Source organism: Euprymna scolopes, chromosome 27 (assembly GCF_053919585.1).
Source record: "Euprymna scolopes isolate OS-2025 chromosome 27, ASM5391958v1, whole genome shotgun sequence".
Taxonomy (NCBI): domain Eukaryota; kingdom Metazoa; phylum Mollusca; class Cephalopoda; order Sepiida; family Sepiolidae; genus Euprymna; species Euprymna scolopes.
In genome coordinates, this window is record NC_136508.1 from 42,513,420 (window position 1) to 42,536,631 (window position 23,212).

The window sequence follows — 23,212 nt, forward strand, 5'->3', positions numbered from 1 at the left end:
TTTTATTGTTTTAATAATTTAACTTCGTTCGTTTATTGAAAAAAAAAAGAAGTTTTTTTCTTAGTAGTGAGCCTTGGAAGATTGTCAGTGAAAGACACACAATCGCCAAAAGATAAGCGTTTCATTATTTCTAGTCGCCACGTGGAAAAATCACTCGTAAATGTGACTGTTTCACTCGCAATGTAGAGCCCTGTGGGGGAAATCGTATATAGAGGTAGTAACTAGCCAAGTGATTTTTATGTGAACGTTTGGCAAGAGGGAACCATAGGTTGTAGCTCAGTCGAGCACTTGACATGAGAATAATGACAGAGCAGAAATAGGCTCGCAACGTCTCTTCTGTGTGTGTGTGTGTGGGGGGGAGAAGATAGAGAGAGGTTGTAGGAAAGATAAAAGGGTACGCCGATTCGGGGGTTTTATTTTTGGGTGATTTGTTTTGAGGGATCAGCCGGATCCAGGGAAATATTTTCAATAGAAAAAAAGATTTGCATGATTTATAATCAATTGTGAAAATGCAAAAGACATTCTTATACGGTAAACAAAACAAAATGAGTTCAGAAAGCATATATTCACAAGAGATATTTTTATATTTGTTTGAAATGGAAAGTTTACAATTAATAAGAAAACAGAATGTTCTTGGATATTTTTTAGAGTTTTTGTAAAAACAAGAGGGATTCATTAGCTGAGACATTGGAGAAGTATGAATGGATTAATTTAGAGTTCAGGGGTCAGGGAAAATCGAATTTAAAACATCTCTGCTTTTTTTTTTTTTTTTTTTTTTTTTCGATATTTTTTGTGACCAAGATCGGAGGTCCGCTTGAAATATAAAAAATAACAATAAAATATTAAATACAAAAAGTAACATCGTTTTTCATGCTTCCAAAAACCTTCATAACCTTTAAATCACTATCCTAGAAGCATACGTGGACTTTTAACATTATATATATATATATATATATATATATATATATATATATATATATATATAATGATAATTCATTCAAAGTTGTTTATAAGAGTCAATGTTCATACGATTTCTGATTTATAATATGGTTGTCTTCAAGTCCAACGTGAACAAGTTTCTGATGAGCCGTTCTACTTAAGTTAACAAATTTATCGAACTTCCATTACTATCGATTACTATATTGTCCTTTTGACTACTCTACACTCTTTAACCATTATCCTTGAGTGGCCTATCGGCCTTGATAAGTGGTGACGCCTATGTAAAAAAAAAAAAAAGGAAAGATTGGACTAATGGTGACGGCCATACTCTCCGCGTGTCTTTCTCTGACTCCTTTAGTAAAACGATTCTCGTTACCCGGAAGTGACGTCATGGAATAGTTCATTATTCCAAGTAGTAAGGGGTGCGTGTCCAACACTAAGTGAATGGCTGTCCAAATTGTAGAGCCATGGTAATCTCAGGAAGACAAGTAAAGACGGTAGTTTCCCGTTGTTTTCCGTCTTGATTCGGGGGGGGGGGATCTCTGCCCCCCCCCCCTGTAGAGTTAAACGCGTCTCTAGATATCAACCGGGAAATTTCTGCAACATGTACTGCGTGGAGCTTTCTCAAATGGTCACCCATCTGGTACTGGCTAGGCTCATCGTTGCCTAACTTCGGTGATCTGGCGAGAACCGGTGTGTCAACGGTATTGTGCTGTTGGAGGTTACATCGACTGAAACGTTGTGAAAATAACACTCAAGATGAAAACAGTAGTCAGAAGGATCAAAATAATACGATTAATCAATCCTCATCTCAAAAATTCAGAAAATTGAAAGAAAATTAATCTGAGTTTTTTTTTAGGGGGGGGGGGGTTGTTTGCCTTGGGGGGGGGGGAAAGATTGCGTTTATAAAGAAGCATCTTAAGAATATCGGTCTTCAAAAGTTCATCGGGTTTAGTTGCGCCCCTCAAACTGCATTTTTTTTTTTTTTTAACCAAAAGAAATGTATTCTTTCAAGTTCGTCAAGGTTCAATTCTTATCTTCAACTTCAAGTGTTACTCTCATCTTATCTTTTCGTTGGGTTCTTTTGATAAATACAGTTCGTCAATTTAAAATATGCTCGGCTTTTACTGAAAAACTGAGGTGGCATTTGGGGGGGAAGTGAGATCTCTCTCTCTCTCTCTCTCTCTCTCTCTCCCCCCCCCCTACCTCTCCCTTCCCTCTCTGCAGCTGTTCTCTCTTTCTCTCTGTTTGCACTCTCCCTCCCTACCTCTTTCCTGCTCTCTCCTCCCCTCTCTCTCTCTCTCTCTCTCTCTGTCTCTCTCTCTCTCTCTTTGCAGTTAATATAAGTTTTGTTCTGGCTCATAAATTTCTCTCTCTCTCTCTCTCTCTCTCTCTCTCTCTCTCTCTCTCTCTCTCTCTCTCTCTCTCTGAATCCTTCCTCTCTATCTTTTCCTTTCTCCTCTCAACCTGGTCTCATCCTCCCCCTTCTCTCTCTCTCTCTTCCTCCATCCTCCCCGTTTATCTCTCTGCAACTACAAGTTTTGCTCCGGCTCATAAATTTCCTCCATACTCCATTTCATTTTGATGCAAGATTATGTTGTCATCCATTTTGATAAATTTCAACGAACCGATTAGCATCACAATACATTGGACGGTGACAATGTTGAAGTGAATACTATCTTCGCTTATTGATGTTAACAACCTTCATGTAGTCTCTCCTGTAAGTACCTAATTCTAGATAGAACTCGAGGAAACCTTTTTATAGCAAACTTCTGTCTCACAAGACAGTGGCATTCCGCACCTAGTCCAATGCACACAGCGTCTGTTGTTGATGTACAGTTCAAATCTAGAATTGCAGTTTTGTTGACGCTTGTTGCAGGTGTAGTCCTCTCCAGGTGCAGGCCTGGGTGTGTAAGGAGATCCTGGTTTGCCCAGCTTCCAGGGCCCCCTCTCAACGTTGTAGACAGTTTGATGGAAAGGCAAGTCAATACAGTCAGTGTCAGTGAAGCTGTCGGAGTTGCCGAAAAGATGTTGAAGAGCTTCACCATTAGACTGGATTTTTGTTTGGGTTTATTCCCTTAGCTTTTGCCTTTTGTAAGGCATCCACAAGGCAGTAGAGCTGTCTGCCCATAGCTGAAGGTTGATTCATGGACATTAGGGCCTACTCACATGACAGTGGGCCTGCATAACGCATGTTTGGGTTAGGAGGGGGGGGGGGGACTACCTCAGAGTCCCTTGCAGTTCAGCTTGAGCTGGTGAGGTGCTCCGTTCACATGTTTTGGTAAGGGGAACCATTACAAATGTTTTGCTGATGGATACTAGCAGCGAGAGAAGCTGACTCATTTTACTCCTTTTTTTCACACTATGCATAATACAGGGTAGAACAATGAAATTGACGCCCTAGAAAAGAAGACATGATTCCATTTCCATTTGATGAAAACCGGTTTTCTTTTTCTTTCTTTTTTTTTTTTGTGTTGCTGACCAGTTGTGCACAAATCCCAAGAGTGATAAACGCCTTCTATCATGTCTGAAAGTGACTCAGTATTCAATGAGCGAAATCAGAGATGTGCTGCTGTATGACTCCTGCTCTCTACATATCTAAGTTGTGACAACAGGACCATTGCCAGCACCCTCAAAATGCATTGCTGGATTGCCACGAATAACAGGGACATGCGCATGGTAATGAAAACACAGTTTTCGGTCACGGTTATGATCTTGGTGTGGTTTCAAGTGAGGGCCACATTATTCCACCTCACATCTTTGATGTCGGCTTGAAAGTCAGCATCAAAGTGTACTTGGGTGTGCTGAAGAGTGTGGTGACCCCCTGGTGCAATCAGGTGGCCGCTGGCAGACCCTGAACCTGCTGGACTGCTTTGTTTGATCATACGGCAAGAACATCACGAACACGACCTCCCACAGCACAAAACCCAGCCTAATCGCCACCATCCGCTGAGTATTCACCGAGCTCCCACCAATGTGTGAGAAATGCCATGACTAGAACAAGAAGAAAAGATGAAAGAAAAGAAATCAACAGCACAAAGCGTTAGGGTGAGTGGTGCTTGTCGAGCAGGGAACTTTGTGGTATCACACTGGCAGCACCTATACACATCCATTAAAGAAAAACAGGAATAAATGGTGTGATAATAGACCTGGGTGACTTTTTCAAGAATAGGAAGTTTGTATTTATGAAAATCGCTTCAGACAAGTCATGAAACCATTTGTTGTGAGGAGCTAAAATAAAATTAATTTATATTTCAAGGTCAAAAACTAGACTGATAAGTGTCATTTAAATAGATTTTGACTTGGAAAACAACAATTCTTCCCCTTTTGTCAGAAACATCGCTCATGAAATTCTGGGAACTAAATGACGAAATAAGGGATGTGAGAGTTACATGGCTGCCAAAAGTAAATCCAAAGTCCAATTTCTACTCCCTTTTTACATATCAAATTCACAAGCGGTCTGTCAGCCACATGCATATCTTCATCATGGGGAGATGAGATTCAGTGCCTAGCGTTACCAAATGGGTTACCATTTGGTAATGGCCAGCCTAAATGTCTCTTAACTTCCGTGACCCACTGAGAACTAGTGTCTCAATGTGATTAAGCCATACGTAAGATACAAACATTTGAAACAGAGAAAGGAAGCAACCTACCGATATACCTATCTACGTAAGCACTCTGTTTCTTATGGATGTGGTTGTCGACCAATGATCTGCAAAAAGATTGAGGTATTATTTCAACCAAAACATATTCTTGGTGTAACATGTTTTCAAGACATTACAGCTTCATCTTGAACTGACGTCATTGGAGTACCGAACTCAGTATCCTGTATCTACAAAGCCAAGACATCGCTAAGTTTGCTGTAAAATGGTTGGGCTCTCTCTACCAGGCTAGAAAATTACACAGACCTGACAGTATCCTATATCTCTACAAAGCCACTATTTGCCTGTGCATTAAGTATTGTTGCCACATCTGGGCTAGTGCATGTACCACTAGGCTCTTCAGGATTCAGAAAAGGGTCTCTATTCAAATAGGTCCCACATTATCAACTAATCTCCAACTCCTGTCCCATCACTGCAACGTTGCATCACTGTGCCTGTTTTACAAGTATTTTAATGAAACGTGCTCTGACAAACTCATTATGCCCCCTCAATGTAAATGCCTCATCTAACCGATCAGGTAGCAAAGTTCCACCTCTCCACTATAGATGTCCCTAGATGCCAGAAAGCCTTCTACGCTAATCATTTGTTTCATCGAACTGCTAGTCTTTGGAATTCCTTCCCGGGTCCCTGCTTCCCTGACTACTAACTTGTTGAAATTTAAATGTCATGCAAACAGACATCTTGCTGTTCCATTCTCTACATAGTGCCCTTGTAGGTGTGATTAAAAATTAGTACAAACCTGATTTTGAACAGCATGCAGTGTTCGTGTTAGGCAGGAAGACTAAAGAAAAAATATGGCCGTTGCGTTTACTTATAGGCTAGCGATCTCATGAGGGAACGATACTTCAGGGCATCTAATATGCATATTAAAGGTTTCAATAAAAAGACTTGATCAAAGAAACTCATTCTTTTGGGCAAAAGAAAGTTTTGTCAGATGTGTATTGAATTTTGAGACCGGGAATTTTGAAAAGGAGAATAATAGTTAACGTACGAAGTGCCTTTAAAAAGTTTCCAGACTTTTTTCGTCTGGACAATTTTATTGATAGCACACATGTGAAGTCTCCTTTTAAAGTAATCTCCTCCGGCTGCAATGCACTTGTTGTACCGTTCGAACAACTTCTGGAAAACCCATAGAGGTCCTCTTGTGTGACAATGTAAACGACTCTCGTCACAGCTTCTTTCAGCTCCACAATTGTCTCATAACAGCCTCTAAGATTTTCCTTGAGCTTAGGGAATAGCTAAAAGTCACAGGACGCAAGGTCTGGACTATAGGAAGGTTGAGGAACTGCTTTGATGCCCATCTTGGTCAAATTCTCTACCCTGCAACCTCTCTCCCACAGAAGAGACGTTACGAGCCTATCCTTGTTTTATCGTTATTTCCATAGCAGGTGCTCGTCTGAACTCCAATCTCTGGTCCCCCCTCGTCAATCTTTCACGAAAAACACCCGTCTAGCTGAAATGACTGTCATTAATTTTTCCCACTCTTTATCTGTGCCTAAATCAAAGCGCAGATTCCATGAGCAAAGCTTCTTTCTTAGAAGTGCACGACTGTGGAACTCTGTGTTTGCCTGTTTCCCACCTGACTACAACTTGGATGTTTTCAAGTCCAACATAAACAAATTCCTGATGAACCACCCCTTTAAGTAAGATACTTTATCAAATCTCCAATACTAACGATTACAATGATATTATCCCATTGATTACTGTATATGCAATAACCCTTATCCCTGAGTGGTTTCTGGGCCTTGATAAGTAGTGACCTCCATGTAAAAATAAAATGAATAAATAAATAAAATATTCTAAAACCTTTTATTTTAATAAGATGAACTTCAAATTATATCCAATAATATAAAAAAATTTATTAATATAAATTTAAAATAATGATTTAATTTTTTTTTTATTATTAATATGGACTGTGCGTTTTAAAGCTAACAAATTTTTTTATAGTGTAATTATTTAAATAGAACGAATAATGCGATAATGATTTCTTTTTTAAATCAATTTGTAGATTTTTTTTTATTCTTGTTCACCCAAAACAAGGCATATTGCCACTTGGAAGCATTCCTACTGCTGTAAATATTCTGTAGTCTCTCAACCATTTACGAAGTGCATTAAATGATTTTCCAAACTTTTTTTTGTACAGACATTAAAAATTGTCGTAGACTCTTGAAATTTCACTATGTTATTGCTATACATCTTAGGAGATGACTGACCAATTTTTGATGATTTGAGGTTTAAATTAACAGCTACAGCAGGAATTGGAATACACCCTACTAAAACCTGATTGTCACAGCTGGTGGATTTCAAAAATGCAATCTGGATGTGAGGACACTTCAGAGGAACGATAGGCAATAAAATTCTTTTTTGAACTTGGACAAAAACGCCACGGAAACGTATGGAATGCTTCAGACTGCTTTTGGACCATCTTACATGAATCGAGCATCAGTTTTTGAGTGGCATAAAGAGTTCAAGGAAAGCAGGGAGTCTGTGAGGGATGATGAGATATGTGGGAGGAGTAAGGAAGGTTTTAGATTATTATTTTATTTTCAGTTTATATTAATAAAAAATAAGATTTTATATTATTAGATAAAATTTTAAGTTTATAAAATAAAAAGGTTATAAAATAAGGTTTTGGATATCATTTCAACTTCATAAAATAAATAGTTTTAGATTATTGTTTTATTTTAAGTTCATATTATTAAAATATAATGTTTTAGATTATTAGATCTAAATCTAATTTCATATTAATAAAATAAAAGGTCTTAGATTATTTCTTATATAATATTTTGAATGCAGAAATTCCCCTTTGGACCGAAATAGCATTTGACCCAACAGATGCCACGTAGAAATTTATTATGTCTAGATTATTAGCCACTATCTTATGTAACTTTAGAACGACATCCTAGAAACAATGGCATTACAATCGCGCCATATTTAGATGAAGTAGTTCCTATTTTTCCCTCTAAATTTAAAGTTCCCCTACTGCCCCAATCAAGACTAGGAAGAAATATACACATTATAACTGTATTTTTCTGGCACCCTTTGTAGTTGAATCATATACTCATAGGCATACAATTACCTTCCCATTTCCTGATTCGAAAATAATAATTTCTCCCTTTTAAAATTCCGGCAATTCTCATTGTTCAAGAGCTGAAAAATGGATTATTCCTGATTACACACCTTATTACAAAAACGAACGCATCAGACCTTGCAAATATGGCGGCTCTTTCTACACAAAGCAATAGTTTTATATTAAACAAAATACAAAAATATTAATCGCTCATATTCATATATTTACGTACTTATACCTTCACAGTTAACTACACACACATTATCACGACGCAACTACCCACCAATCCTACAAAAAAAAATAATCCATGAAACAAAAGAAATAACATTTACAGACAGCATTGTCTTTTGTATGTTCTTTTTTTTTTTTTTTTTTGCTTTTGAATCTCCTTAACAAAACGGCAACAATGTTATTTTTTTTTGTTTTTTCTTTTAGTTTGTTTTATAACAGGCCGTTTTCTTTTTTATACTTTTTTTATTTATATTTTTTATACCTATGCACACATTAAAATCGCGCAGATAGCCCCCCCCCCAACAAAAACAAAAAAAAACATAACATTAATATTTTCTTTAAAATGACGACTTCTTTTTCTTTTCATTCATAGTATTTGCACGTCAGGATCATAACTGCAATTATCAAGATTAAATTTGGAGCAAATATTTGGCCCTAACCCCACTCACAAGATGGAGTGTAAATTCCGAGAGCCGTTCTTAGCATGGGGATGTTGTGGATGTCCATTCCAAAAGCCGTTCTTAGCATGAGAAGGTTGGGGTGTTCATTCCGAAAGCTATTTTTAACACGAGTAGGTTGAGGGTGTCTATTCAGAAACACGTTTTTACCATATCTCTTCAAAGCAACCATTACCCTATAAATTAGTTATTGTTGCCATATCTGGTCTGGTGCATCTACCACTAGTCTCTTCATTTTAGACAAGGTTCAAGAAATGGTCTTCGATTGAATAGGTCACATACTATCAACCAATCTCCAACCTCCCTCCCATTGTCGCAATGTTGCATCCCCGTGTTTGAGTTACAAGTACTTTAATGGAATGTGCTCTGATGAACTCGTTGCATTTGTGTCCCCTTAGACAAATCCGCCTCGCAGCAAAATCCCACCCCTTCACTGTAGAGGTCCCCAGATGCAAGAAAATATTTTACTCCAATAGTTTCTTCATTTGGACTGCTAGATTTTGGAATTCCCTCCTTGTTTCCTACTTTACTGAATGTGCTAAAATGCTGGAATTTAAATGTAATGCAAACAGACACCTTGCTGTTCTAAATCCTTACATAGTGCCCCTGTAGACACGATCCCAAATAGTAGTCCTTTACGTTCAAGTATCACTATGCCTTGGGTGGTGAATAAGAGTAGAAAAATCAACTGATTTCAAAGAAACGGAAACCAATGTCACACTAAAATGCGTACAGGATAAACTGATAAAATTGTCCCCCCTAAAGAAAACAACACTACATCTTTTAAAACTTTTATCGAAAAAAATCGATTCAGGTAACTTGATTACATAGTAGAGCTGTCATCTATTCAATGTAGCCATCTTCAGCCTCAATGACTGCCTCAATATGGGTCTGGAACTAGGAACATGTCTTTTCCACAAGCGCCGGCAGACGCTCTGCAGATGGTGGTGATCAGGCTGACTTTGGTATTGTGGGAGGTCATGTTGGTGATGTTCTCGACATATGACCAAACGAATTAGTCCAGCAGGTTTAGGTCGGGGGAGAAGACGGGACAGTGAGAAAAGGGTATAAAGTCGTAGCACTCTTTCTGAAGCCAAGCTTAGGTCTCTTTGGACTTGTGGGCTGGTGCCGAATCCTGCTGCCACACCCAGGGTCTGCCAGCAGCCATTTGATTGCACCAGGTGGTCACTACACTTTTCAGCGCATCCGGGTACACTTTGTTGTTGACTTTCAAGCCGATTTTGAAGATGTTAGAGTGTATGATATGGCTCTCACTTGAAACTACACCAAAGACCATAATCGTTCCTGTTATTCGTGGCAGTCCAGCAATGCATTGTGAGGGTGCTGGTAATGGTCCTGTTGTCATAACTTGGATTGGCAGAGAGCATAAGTTGTACAGCAGCGCAACTCTGATCTCGTTCGTTGAATATTGTGTCACTTTCAGACATGATAGAAGGTTTCTGTTGCTCTTGGGAGTTGTACACAATTTGCCAAGTAGTAGGTGGTCTGCAACAAAAAAAAAAAAAAAAGAAAGAAAACCGGTTTTCATCAAACGGAAATGGAATGATATCGTCTTTTCTATGGCGACAATTTTATCGTTCCACCCCCTAATACTTTTCAGTTTATTCGACAGGGTGGCACAGAAATAACAGGTGTTTTGTTTTTTTTGTTGTTTTTTTTTTAATCATGAAATATAAGATTTTATTGAAATTTATTCAAAAAGGTTTGCCACTTTCTGAAGTTAAGCGTGGAATATAATATCTTCAAACTCCTAAGAATAGCTTTTCGAACGCGACGAAATCCTCTCTGAATATTTGACTGACTCGTTACTTTTCTTGTAGTTCTCGTATGCAAAAAAACCCCCCAAAAAACTTGTGTTTAATTGTTCACATTTTTTAATTTTTATCAGAAACAAACAAAATAATTCATTACTAAATTATAAAATGACACGTCTTTGCAAAAAAAAAAAAAAAAAAATGTATATTTTGGCATATAATCGACCGTCAAATATAACATCATACAAAATTGGGGCAAACTTTAATAAATTTATCATATATCGTTTGTATAAGATGACTGCTAAATCACGAAACCATGTTTGTTAAGCCTTGGCTAGAGTTTGCAATACCCGGTATCTATTGGTTTTTAAAGATGATTTTTTTTAATTTTAAGGGTCGTCCTTACGCCGAAATATACGGTACTTATATAATTATGAAACTCTATGGACCGTCCGACCGCCCTTGCTTGCATCTTGTCTATCAAAAACATTATTTTCATGGAAATCAGCTTGTATTTAATAAAATTCACACTTCTTTCCACAATTCAACCATATTAAGTACAAATAAACTTCAGTTTTTGCTTAACTTGTAGACATAATTTCAATCATGAAACTATGTTTCGGTTTCGATTCTAGCTGATGGCACTCAAATCATTTTTTTTTTTTTAATTTTGAAATCATGACTATATATTGGGTACAATATAATATGACATAACTGACTCTATAATAATTAATACGAAATCTACGTGAATTAAAATATCACTTTTAAGCGTATTCAACGATCGGGCAACACCTGGCGCCCCTGCTAGTTTCTAATAATATAGGGCAGAGTAATAGTAATTTCAAAAACACCTGTTATTTCTGCCCCAACCTGTATTTAAAATTATGCCGAGAATCGAAACCCAAACGGCAGATCACATCCAAATGTGACCAGAGGTGCCAAGTGTCTTGTGTTGGCAAATGCTTGAAAACAAACAAACAAAACATAAATTAGTGACAAAAATATTGGCTTTCAGAATAACAATTTGCCGCCAATGAGAGTTTGCCAAAAAAAAAAGAAAAAAAAAGTATAACGAAAACACACAAAAAAAAAAATACAAGAGTTTCTGTAAGAAATACAAGAACACTAATCATTCGTGCAAACTGTTTCTTGAGGGTTTTAATCTTGACGTCGTGTTATGAGAATTTGGTTGACATCAGGTTAGTTTATAGATTTGTCTTTTGTTTTTTTGCTTTTGTAATATTTTAATTTTTTTTACATTTTTTTTTTTTTTTTTTGTAATTACTCATTATTTTTTTTAAACACTACTTCCCTCCAACCGTTTTCATCTCATACTTTTACGAAAATATTAACTGTGCAAAAATACTCGGTGATTATTTAGCGGTAAACCTATTTGAAAAAAAAAAAAAAAATGCAGATAAATCTTTATAATGTACATACCCGCCACCGAACAAAAATATCATATTCCAAAAAATCACGTAAATTGATCAAGTAGTTTTATTGATGCTTTTTCGTTATTTGAGCGAAATTCGAAACACCAATAATATATACTTAATTGCCATGTCACAGCAATGAACATATCCAAAAATAACGAAAAACGATAAAGTAGAAAATAAATTATTAATGAAAATAGTTTTCAAAGACAATTAGCGAAAAATGAGTTTTGCTAAATAGACCTAAGATTTTAAAAAAGATTTATCTACCTTGTTACAAGTCGAATTCTCGATTTTATTTATTTATTTATTTATTTTATTATTTTTGTTAAATATCTTCAAAAACTATTTTCATTAATAATTAATTTTCTACCTTATCGTTTTTTGTAATTTTTGGATATGTTTATTACTGCGACTTGACAATTAAGTAGATACCATTGGCTTTACTTGAAATTCAATATTTCGAGTTATGATTTTTGCTATTGCAACGAAAAAGTATTTTTTTATGTAAAGAATGATTTTTATGATTTTTAACGATTTTTCTCTTATTTAGTAAACATGGCGGATCAAAACATATCTCTTCGTCATAAAATTTGATTTCTTTTAGTTAAAAAGACCAAAATACTTGATCAATTTACGTGATTTTTGGAATATGATATCTTCGTTCCGTAACAAGTAAGTTTTTTTTCTTCAGATTTTTTTTTTCTGCATTTTATTTTGAAAAAGGTTTAATTCTGAATAAGCACCAAATACTCTTACATATTTCAGTACTTCTGCACAACCATTTTTTTTTTGTATGAATTTTGCGTTGGCATATTCCGGCAGTTTACATAAACTACCGGAAAATGCTGAACGCTAATCAAATTTTAAAATATTAAAACACAAAAGGAAACATCAAATGGAAAACATTTATCATATAGTAATTCCCATGAAGAAAATGGAAATACAATTTTAAAAAAATCAAGCTACAGCAAGTTTTATGAGTATTTACTTATGTTTTTTTGTTTTTTTTAATAAAATAATGTATAGCAAAAAATGAATGCTGCTGTGCAGAAGTTTAAATGTAATGTGAAAAAACATCTCGCTCATCTCCTTACATTGTCCTCAATATTTTCAAGTTTAAATGTAATGTGAAAAAACATCTCGCTCATCTCCTTACATGGTCTTCAATATTTTCAAGTTTAAATGAAATGTGAAAAAAACATCTCGCTCATCTCCTTACATGGTCCTCAGTATTCTCAAGTTTAAATGAAATGTGAAAAAAACATCTCGCTCATCTCCTTACATGGTCCTCAATATTTTCAAGTTTAAATGTAACGTGAAAGAACATCTCGCTCATCTCCTTACATGGTCCTCAATATTTTCAAGTTTAAATGTAATGTGAACAGATATCTTGCTGCTCAACTCCCCCCAGTTCCTTGTTTAACACGATCTCAAATGGTAGCCCTTTAAGTGGCAGTGTGCCTTGTTTGTGAGTGAATATATATATATATTTAAAAAAACATCACTTAATAAATATTGTCTAAATTTCATTTTTTTTTTCTATTAGAATTTTTAAATGTTTTCAGAGAAATAAAATAAGCACAATCTCCTATTTTAAAAATTCAACTATTTATATTAAATTTGATCCAGAGTCATTAGACACCAATTAAGCAAGATTCCTATGATTTCAAGTTCTTAAAATTCCTTAAGCTTAAGCAATTTCAAGTTCTTAAAATTCCTTAAGCTTAAGCATTAAATGTAAGACATTTTCTAAAAACATTTTGACGAAAATTCAAATAAGGATTTTAAACACTTTTTTGTTTACTCATTTTCACCCCAAACAAGGCATATTGCCACTTGAAACATAATTTGGGATAGTGTCTAAAAGAGGACTGTGGGGAGTTGAGCAGCGAGATGTCTGTTCACATTACATTTAAACTTCAGCCAGGGAAGCAGGAAACAGGTGTGAGTGATTTTCTAGCACGTTAGAGAGAACTCCTTTACAGCAACCTTGGCAAAATCCTCAATGAATTGTTTCTTGTAAAGAAGTTTACTCTTAGTAGCATTAAGGTACACATTCCATTACAGACTGAAGTTCGTTTTGCACGTCTATCATATATAATAAGGCCGCCCGGCATTGTCCGGTCGTAAAATACGCTTAAATATGATATTTTAATTAATGCAGAGGTCGTATTTATTATCATATTATATTGGCCCCAATATATAGTAATGATTTCAAAAGTTAAAAAAAAAAAAAATGACTCACGCGATACCACCGAGAATCGAAACCAAAACGTTTAGCTTACGATTTATTTTTTCCTTTGGGGTTAATGCCTGAGCTATGAAGCCATGTTTGCTGCAAAGTTAAAAATTAAAACATGAACCAATAGCTATTACGTCACGCATACATATCCGTAATGCCGTCATTGGACCTTCACATGACAAATTTACATTTTTTTTTTTTAAATTTTCAATTTTGTACCGATTTTCCCCGGCTAAAACCCAAATATAAAGTTTCGCATGGGTCCGAATACCCTATATAAGTTTCATGTCTGTAGATCAAAAACTGACAGAGTAGTTTTGTAGAGATCATTCCGAATACACAGACAAGGTTACCTATATATATTAGTGTTGGGTGATTAATCGAGATCAAAATCGGGAATCGAAAAATCGGAACTTTTCAAGGTATCGGAATCTGGAAAATGTGTGCCTATTTTCCGATGCCAAAAACGATTCTATTAATTTTTTTTTTATTTGTTTAGAATAAAATATTCCACTACTGGTAGTAATGATAAATTAATATTTATTGATTTTAAACAACCAGTAAAAATAAAATCGACAGATTAGCCTCCACAAGTGTGTTTGTACGCTTGAGAAAATAGCTGAACATTTAACCAGTGTTTTTACGGTAATCGGGAAAAATAACAACTTAATAGTTAAATATTCAGAGACTTATAAAGAATCGGATTCAAGAATTTAGTACAGAATCGGAAAAATATTGGAATCGTCACATCGCTAATATATATATATATATATACATATATATATATACAGGCGGCAAAAAGAAAGTCCGCACGTGTAGTTTTTTCAAAAACTGCAAATTTAAGCTAAATTTAATATAACTGTTTAAACGAACTGTACTTCATTTGATTCGCCTTTTATTCCTCTGTAATTTTACATGTAACTGTTTAAACAACCTATACCTCAGGTATAGGTTGTTTAAACAGTTACATTAAATGTAGCTTAAATTTGCAGTTTTTGAAAAAATTAGAAGTGTGGCACAAGAGAGAGAGAGAGACCAAGTTATAGGTGTTCAAGAGTGATAACTCATGAATTTAACGAGGTTATTGAGCGTGATCAATAAAAGAGGAGCAAGATATATATTAATCAACTATTGCTTTTTTGATACTGCGTGGGTGAGTGGGAATGTTTTCTTGTTAAAAGCACAAATGAATCCTATATACTCGTTTATTATATTATTCTCACAATGTTTTGCCGATGTAACCTCCAGCCTTCTTCAGATGCGTTTTTGTCGAAATTCTTTATGGAATTTTCGAGCTGAACCTTTTATTTAATCAGCATCGGTACATAACACATTTTTTCCACTTGTGCTAACGACTGACATAGCACAGGTGGAAAAAAATGTGTTAACGAATGACCAATTCTAATTGAATCTTCTCGCGCCCAACCGGGGATTTTCAATCAGCACCAAAGTCAACAATCTAGACTATTGATGGCTTTTTCACCATTGACTGTGGCATCACTTTGATCTTGCACATTTCTACGAGATCCACACTTCCATGCTTTGCCTTTTCTCTTTGCGAAGGGATTAGTTTATTTCTACTGGATGCCTACGGGGCTGCTCAGGCATTTTTCAAACCAGAGTCCCCCTTCCTCTATGGTGCTGGATCTTCAAATCCCATTTTCCGACACCTGTGTTATATTATCCCGTTGTGCAAGGCAGATAAATATAAAGTCTTTTGAAGGTTCAATCCTAAATACAGGTGATACTAAAAATGAAATTAAAATTACCCAAGACTTCAGTCTGGTCATGGCTGACAAAACAAGAACAATATAACCCCATTTATTAAGTAAAAGGTTCATTCTGAAATTCCATATAGATTCTCAAGTTTAAGATGCACCTGAAGAAGGTCGGGGGATTAAATCGGTCAAAAATAATTACAAATAACTTTATTAAAATAAAACATAAGTGAACTTTTAATACAAAGTATTTGAAGTATATTAAATTAAATTATTAAATTAAATTATTAAATTAAATTATTAAATTTAACTATAAAATTTAACTATAAAATTTAACTATTAAATTAAATTAAGTATATTAAAAATTTTATTAGGGCAACCACAACTTTGAAAGCATTATTTCGTAAAGTTAAAATGAAAAACATTGGAGAACCGAGTAATGAATATATTTATATATATATAGTTATGTTTTGAATTTTTTATTTTATTTTTCTTTTATTAAATTAAAAAGGAAAATCATTTTTATTTAACTTTCTCTGAGTCTTCCAGTGGAATATATTCAAATCATAAAAGACTTTGTCACTCAAGATGAGAGCTATTGTCTGATGAATTCAAATAATTCGAATAATCAATCCTCATCTAAAAAAAATACAGAAACCTAAAATGATTTCATTGCTTCCCGGGCAACGCTGGTTAAATAAAGTTAGTGTTTTTTTTTTATGAATATCTGAGTCTCTCTCTCTCTCTCTCTCTCTCTCTCTCTCTCTCTCTCTCTCTCTCTCTCTCTCTCTCTTTCCTTTTTTTTTTGTAATTCTGAACTGATTTTCATCTCCAAAATTCAGAAACTTAAAATGATTTCATTGCTTCCCGGGCAACGCTGGGTAAATAAATTAGTATTTTTATATATAAATATCTGATGTTTTTTTTTGTTTTTTGTTTTTTTTTTTGTAAGTCTGAACTGATCTTTGTCTAAAAAATATAGAAACTTAAAATAATTTCGTTCCTTCCCGGGCAACGTTTGATAAGTAAAGTTAGTTCTTTTTATATAAATATCTGAGTATCAGGTTTTTTTGCAAATCTGAACCGATCTTCAAGACTATAAGAATAAGTTGAAGAGCCGGAGATAACGTAGATGTGCGGAATTATCTACGGAACATTTGAACCTAAATTGATTTTGTGCCCAGAAAGCCAACACATAATACCCTTTGATATAGTCACGCGGTTTGGATCCGATCCAGGTGTTCGCGGAGCATCGTTAGGCTAGCATTAGCTGCATTCCTCCAAGAGTTGCCAGTTCTTCTGGCACGCACCGTCGTAGCCACCGCAGTATAGCATTCAACACCTGCAAATCTCAAACGTCTACAGTTGGCAGACACGATTCGGGGGAATGGGTGGGGGGATGCTTTGAAGGCTTCTTATCAGCAAGACAGTGTTTGGCAACTGTTAGATACGGATTCTACGGACACGCTGGCAAAGCAAGAACGCATACTTTCGACTGTCAACAACATGGCGAATTAGATCACATGTTAAATAATAGGGTTACCGTGTGTTACAATTGTATCCATGGATGATTTAGAAGCTTACGATATAGTTTAGTCTAGCAACACTGATGAGTTGCGACACAGCAAAACACGCTGTGGATGATTATATATATATATATATATATATATATATATATATATATATATATATATATATATATATATATATATATAGTAGAATTTCAGCCCGTCGTTGTCCGGGTGTTTGGATGTGTATGTTGAGCAAAAAAAAAAAAAAAGTGGTAGTAGGAAGGCAGGCTCTAACCCGTACCGCAAAGGAGAAAAAGAACGGGGTAAAACCTAACGTTTATGCTGTTACAACCACCGCCAAACCGGAAGCGACATTTTTTTAAAATTAAGGCTAGACAATCTAAAGGAGAAGATAACTTTAAAAAATATCGGCGAAAAAAGTGACCCCCCCCCCCGCCGTAGAAAAGTGCCTAGTTGAAGGGGAAGATATTAATGTTTTTAGTCAATTTTTCGATATTTGTCGTATGAAAGGTCGAACTTTTAAAACGATACTGATCTTGGTAAAATCCGTTGCCTCTATTGAAAGTTTAAGGCAGACATGCAAACAGAGATACATACATGCATTTATATATTGGTAACTAAAAATTTTCGACCCAAATTGATGAAAAAGCTTGCCCTATCTCTGAATACCCTTTATGTAAAATTTCAAATATTTAGACCAGAAATTGTCTGAGTAATTTGGAAGAGACCGCAGAGGTCAATATTTTTTAACTTTGACCCCTATTATGACCCCTTAAAATTTATTGTTTTGGGCTCAAATCAAGTTATTAAGCTACATCCATGTCCAAGGAACCTATATCTAAAATTTCAGGTGCGTAGACCCAAAATTGTCGGAGGAGTTTGGTAGAGTTCTCAAAGGTGAAATCGTTGAAGTTTGACCCCTTAATCGCCAAATTTCTGGCCAAATTCGATCACATCTATTTTCCCAAATCTCAGTACCTTGTATATCAAATTTCGAGTCTGTAGACTAAAAATTGAGTTATTGCGTAGGGAAATGTACACAGACACACACACAGACACGTTCACTTTTATAGATATAGATACTAGCGTGACCTGCGGAAATTCCACAGGGGACTCTTTCATATGTAATATATTGATGTTGGCATTCTGTGGATGTTCAACGTAAATGGAGACGCCATGATATTACTGTAGCTCTTTTGTTAAAACTGCAAAAGTATTTATCTAAGCTAGCAGGGACCCCCAGCATACCCCAGTTGTAAAATACGCTTAAATATGTTAATTTGTGCAGATTTCGTATATATTATTTTTTATCGATTCTTATATATTATAAAGTTGTGATTTCAAAAATAAAAAAAATATATCCATATGACTTGGGTGCATCAGCTTGAATCGAAACCAAAACATATGAAGAATTCTGGATAAAATTATTTATTATAGCAAATGGAAGATCACAACGAAACGACAGTTACTCTGTGACAAATAAAATGATACACACGCTATCGTATTGAACTATATATATATATATATATATATATATATATATATATATATATATATATATATATGATTATTAGTATTTTCAGTCAAACAACGTCGCTGCTCACAAGAGTCATGAAAGCCAACAAAACGGAAATTCAAGACTCGAGTTTCACCTCATCAGTTAAACACATCCGAACTGGTTTCATATCCCGATTGGACTTCCGGTTTGTTGGCTTTCATGGCTCTTGTGAGCTACGACGTTGCTTGACTGTGGAAATAATTATGTATATATATATATATATATATATATATATATATATAAACTATTTCATTTACTCACATAAATTAATATACGAAAGTATAAATTTATGCGTAAACTTATTTACTTCAACAGTGCTCAATACGTAGGTAGAGCATGTTAGTAAGCTATCTATATATATAAAAGCGAAAATGTATGTATGTGTGTTCGCTTTTTGTTTATGCCTGTAAAAGGCTTTTTTCGCTGGACTTTTCGGTCGGCTCATTCCTTCTTAAAACTTTTTATATAACGTCTAAATGATAATATGAGTTACGAATAGGGGTCGCCTGTCTGTTTAATTTTCCCGACTTTCACGCGTTATTTTTTCCAGATTTTTAGAGCGTCCCGTGTATCTTTCGCTTTTCAGTATAAAACAAGCGAAAACTGGCTTACAACCGCGTCATGTTTCAAGGTCAAACATCACGCGACTTAAGGTTCTCGCACCTGTTAATTTCATTTTATAAACGTTAAATTAAGAGGTTTTTCATCCCTGTTCTCTCGTGGGCGAGATGGCTAGGTCACAGGTTTATTTTCCATTTCGTTTCCACTTCCACGTCAAAGGTTCGGGTTTCAAGCCTACTTTCCTACTAAAACTTTTTTTTTCTTTTTTTTACACCTCCAAACACCCGGTCAACGTTTTTTTTTTTTGTTGTTGTTGTTTTAACAGGGTTGTTTTGATCACCTCCCCAACACACACACACCTACAAACACCCGGGCCACACCGGGTAAACCCCCCCCCCCGCGCTAGTAAAATATATATGGCGATTAAGCTACACAGAATATTTCGCGTTTCATCCACTCTAGGATTCTTCAGGATGAAATGTGGAATATGGAATATTCTGTGTAGCTTAATCGCCATATATATTTTATAACTTACTAATATATATATATATATAGGCAACAAGTCATTATTTATGCATGTCTGATTAAACACAACTGAGTTCGTCTATTTTATAATTTTTGCTGGTAATCTTTTCTATTCGCCGATAGGTCTTTCTTGCTTTGGCTGGTAGGTTATATAGTATGGCACGCAGTGGTTGTTGTTTGAAATGATGGTGTAGAAGGGATTCTTCAAGTTGAAACAATAAAGTGTCTTTTTTACAACATCATTTCAATTTTAATTTTCAATTTATGTGCTAATAAACAAAATGTATAATTGCCTCTTACATCTATTTTGCTAATATTTTCTCCAATGAGATGAGCCATTCGTTGAAAATCTATGAATTAAGAAAAAAAAAACTTTAATAATTATTTGTATTCCTTTGTCAAACAATAAATTTTGTTTTAATTTTACATGAATTAATTCTGAATTCCCATTTATATTATTGCTCTATCTCGCATATTGAGCTTTCTTTATCTGCTTGGGATTGTCTTGAAAAATATTGATACTAATATTTGGACTTTGTTTATAGTATTATACACACTGTAATACTACGGCATTTTAGTATTTCATTTTATATATATATATATATATGTGTGTGTGTGTGTGTGGCGCATAAGTCACTGTGTGGCGCAGAAATAACTTCGCCATCGTCTATAATATAAATCTCACATGTATGTCTGCCTAAAACTTTCAACAGAGGCAACGGATTTTCACAAGATCGGAATCATTTTGAAGCTTGACCCTTCGAATGACAAATATCGAAAAACTGGCCCAAAACATTAATTCCTTCACCCTCAACTGGGCACTTTTTTACAGGTAGGAGTCGCTTTTTTCGCCGATATTTTCGAAAGTCATCCCCTCTTTTCGATTGTCTAGCCTTAATTTAAACATTCGTCACTTCCGGTTTAGCAATGTGATTAGTTCTCGGTCAATAGAGAGGGAAATCTTTCTATACTGAGAAAATTTAATTTTTGAACAAATTGTGTCACATTTTGCTTCTGTGGGAAAACAAATAAATACCAATAGAAATCGCCCAGCTTACCTGGCCGTCGGCCAGTTTAAAAGCAACGTTCATTTCTGCGCATGCGACTCCTATAATTCATAACTTAATTACCAACTCATTAAATTCGATATCCCCTTTGGCCTAATGGTTAGCGAGGAAAATTAATTACCCTACGTTTTCGAGTTCGATCCTACCTCCCTCTCTATCTTTTTTTTATTATTTCAATTCACTATCTTCTTTGGCATAATGGTTAGCGTGGAAAACTAATTACCCACCTCTCTATATTTTTTTAATTATTATTTTAACCACGTGGAAGTCATTCTTAACATAGCTTTGTCCTTGTGCCAATATCCTCCACCGCTAGGTTTAAAATAAAATATCTTTGTCTGTAAATGAGTGCACTTTATTATTTTTTAAAATTTTTTATTCAAAGATTGGAATTTTATATTAATTTATTTTTGTATGAAAATTCATGGCACGTAAATAAAAATTAATTAAAAAAAAAAAAAAATCATTTGAAATAGCAGTCTGGAGCGATTTCCATTAAAAAAAAAGGTCAGAAATGACTTTCGCTTTTCTATTTCTTGACTTAACTAATTATGATAAAGAAATCAACCGTCATTTAGGCTTTACAATAACTTCGAGATGAATTCCTTTATATTTTGAATAGCATGGTTACCTAAAGTTGCCCGGGAACATCGACAAAATAGAAGAGTTTAAAAGTGTGTGCATCACCTGTTAATTAAAATCTCTCTCTCTCATATATATATATATATATATATATATATATATATATATATATATATATGATGATGATGATTGCAACGTCTTCTCAGACGAGTGCCACTCCCTCAGACAGCCCAAAAATGACTTTTTTTTATATAGTCCTACCGGTGAATTCATACACTCAAGCAGGCATGACACTGAAGACGGTCATTGAGATCAATTATTACATGCTTCCAATATTTCAAGCCTCCACACGTCACAACTTTTCCATCGCCGCAGAACCATTCTTATAGACAAATGCCTGAGGAAGTATCTATACACATATGATGTTACAGAGTCTTAGCTTTGTACGACAACTAAGTCTCTCTCTCGGCTCAAAATGTTGAGATCCAGCAACAAGCAAGAGCAAGATAGCCAGCAACAAGTTAAACTGCTGACCAGCTTAATGCGGGTACTGGTCTCCCGCTTTATGGTTTTTTTAAAGAGATTTGCTTCTCCTATAAAGGTTACCTTCACCACGGCTTACGGGAGCCCTCTTCATCCCAACACACACATACACACAAACACACACGGTGCTAGTTGGCCGTTGACCCTTAAAAAGGGTTTATTCGCTCTTTGGAAGGTCTTCTTTTTAATCCTTCAGGGAGACTAAGCACCCTCCTCACCAAACAAGTCTGGTGGGGGAACTAGTTTAATCGCCGGTGAACCGATCTTGAGCTAGGTAGTACTGGGTTACATGGTACCAGTAGCATGTCAACACGACGGTTCAAGGTTCAATCCTTGGCTAGGGAGAGATGCTAGTCTAGCGGCACTGATGAGTTGTGATGCAACAAAACAGGACGGTATGTCGATGACTACAAATATGTGTATATATATATATATATATATATATATATATATATATATATATATACCTATTCATACACACATGCGTATATGATGGGATACAGCTCTACAAGGCGACAGAGGAGCTAATTACAAGCAGTGACAATTATTAAAAATAACAACAAAAATGTTACAACATAACAACATATAGTAGATTAGTATGTAATTTCGCTAATAGTTAACACACCTAACTACAGGGCGGGGGGGGCGGGGTTCTAATTCTGACAAAGTAATTGATGTGGATGTCATAGTAAAACCCATTAATTTATTAATTACGGACTATTATCCTCATCTTTTTTTAGTTGTTGATGGATGAGGATAATAGTCAGCAATAAATAAATAAATAAATAATACTAATCTCAATAATGAATTCTAATTAAATAATAAGTAAAACCATTGTTCGTGGATAACTATTTACTCTCTCTCTCTCGCTCTGTGTGTGTGTGTATATATATATATATATATATATATATATATATATATATATATATATATCACCCAATAATGTTTGTACAATAAACAAACTATATACTAGCTCTGTCCTGCATTGAGCACTATTTAATAATCACGCGAGTTTCATTGGATTTACATCTATGAAACACATTGATACAACCGGTATGTGTGTATATATATATATATATATATATATATATATATATATATATATATTACTTCATTTACTCGCATAAATTATATAGGTAGAGCTAGTTAGTATATATACTTATATATTCCAGGTAAAAAGTATCCAAATATAAAAAACCATTGAATTTAAACGAGGTTGTTGATAAAGTGACTCCTAGTAATTTTGTTTACCTAAATCGAATAATATATATATATATATATATATATATATATATATATTAACAGTTCAGCCC

The 23,212-nt window shown here is 34.9% G+C and overlaps 1 protein-coding gene across 11 annotated transcripts in view; it reads left to right on the forward strand.

The window, feature by feature from the left end:
- LOC145248838 (protein c-ets-1-A-like) overlaps positions 1-23,212 on the forward strand; it is a 423,966-nt gene that overhangs the window by 85,994 nt on the left and 314,760 nt on the right. The window contains exon 1 of one of the 11 annotated variants that reach the window (XM_080110559.1): positions 11,202-11,334. The exons of the other annotated variants lie outside the window; for them this stretch is intronic. The gene's annotated coding sequence lies outside the window, so the exon portion shown is untranslated. Of the gene's footprint in view, positions 1-11,201; positions 11,335-23,212 lie in introns of those variants that run through there. 11 annotated transcript variants of the gene reach the window in all.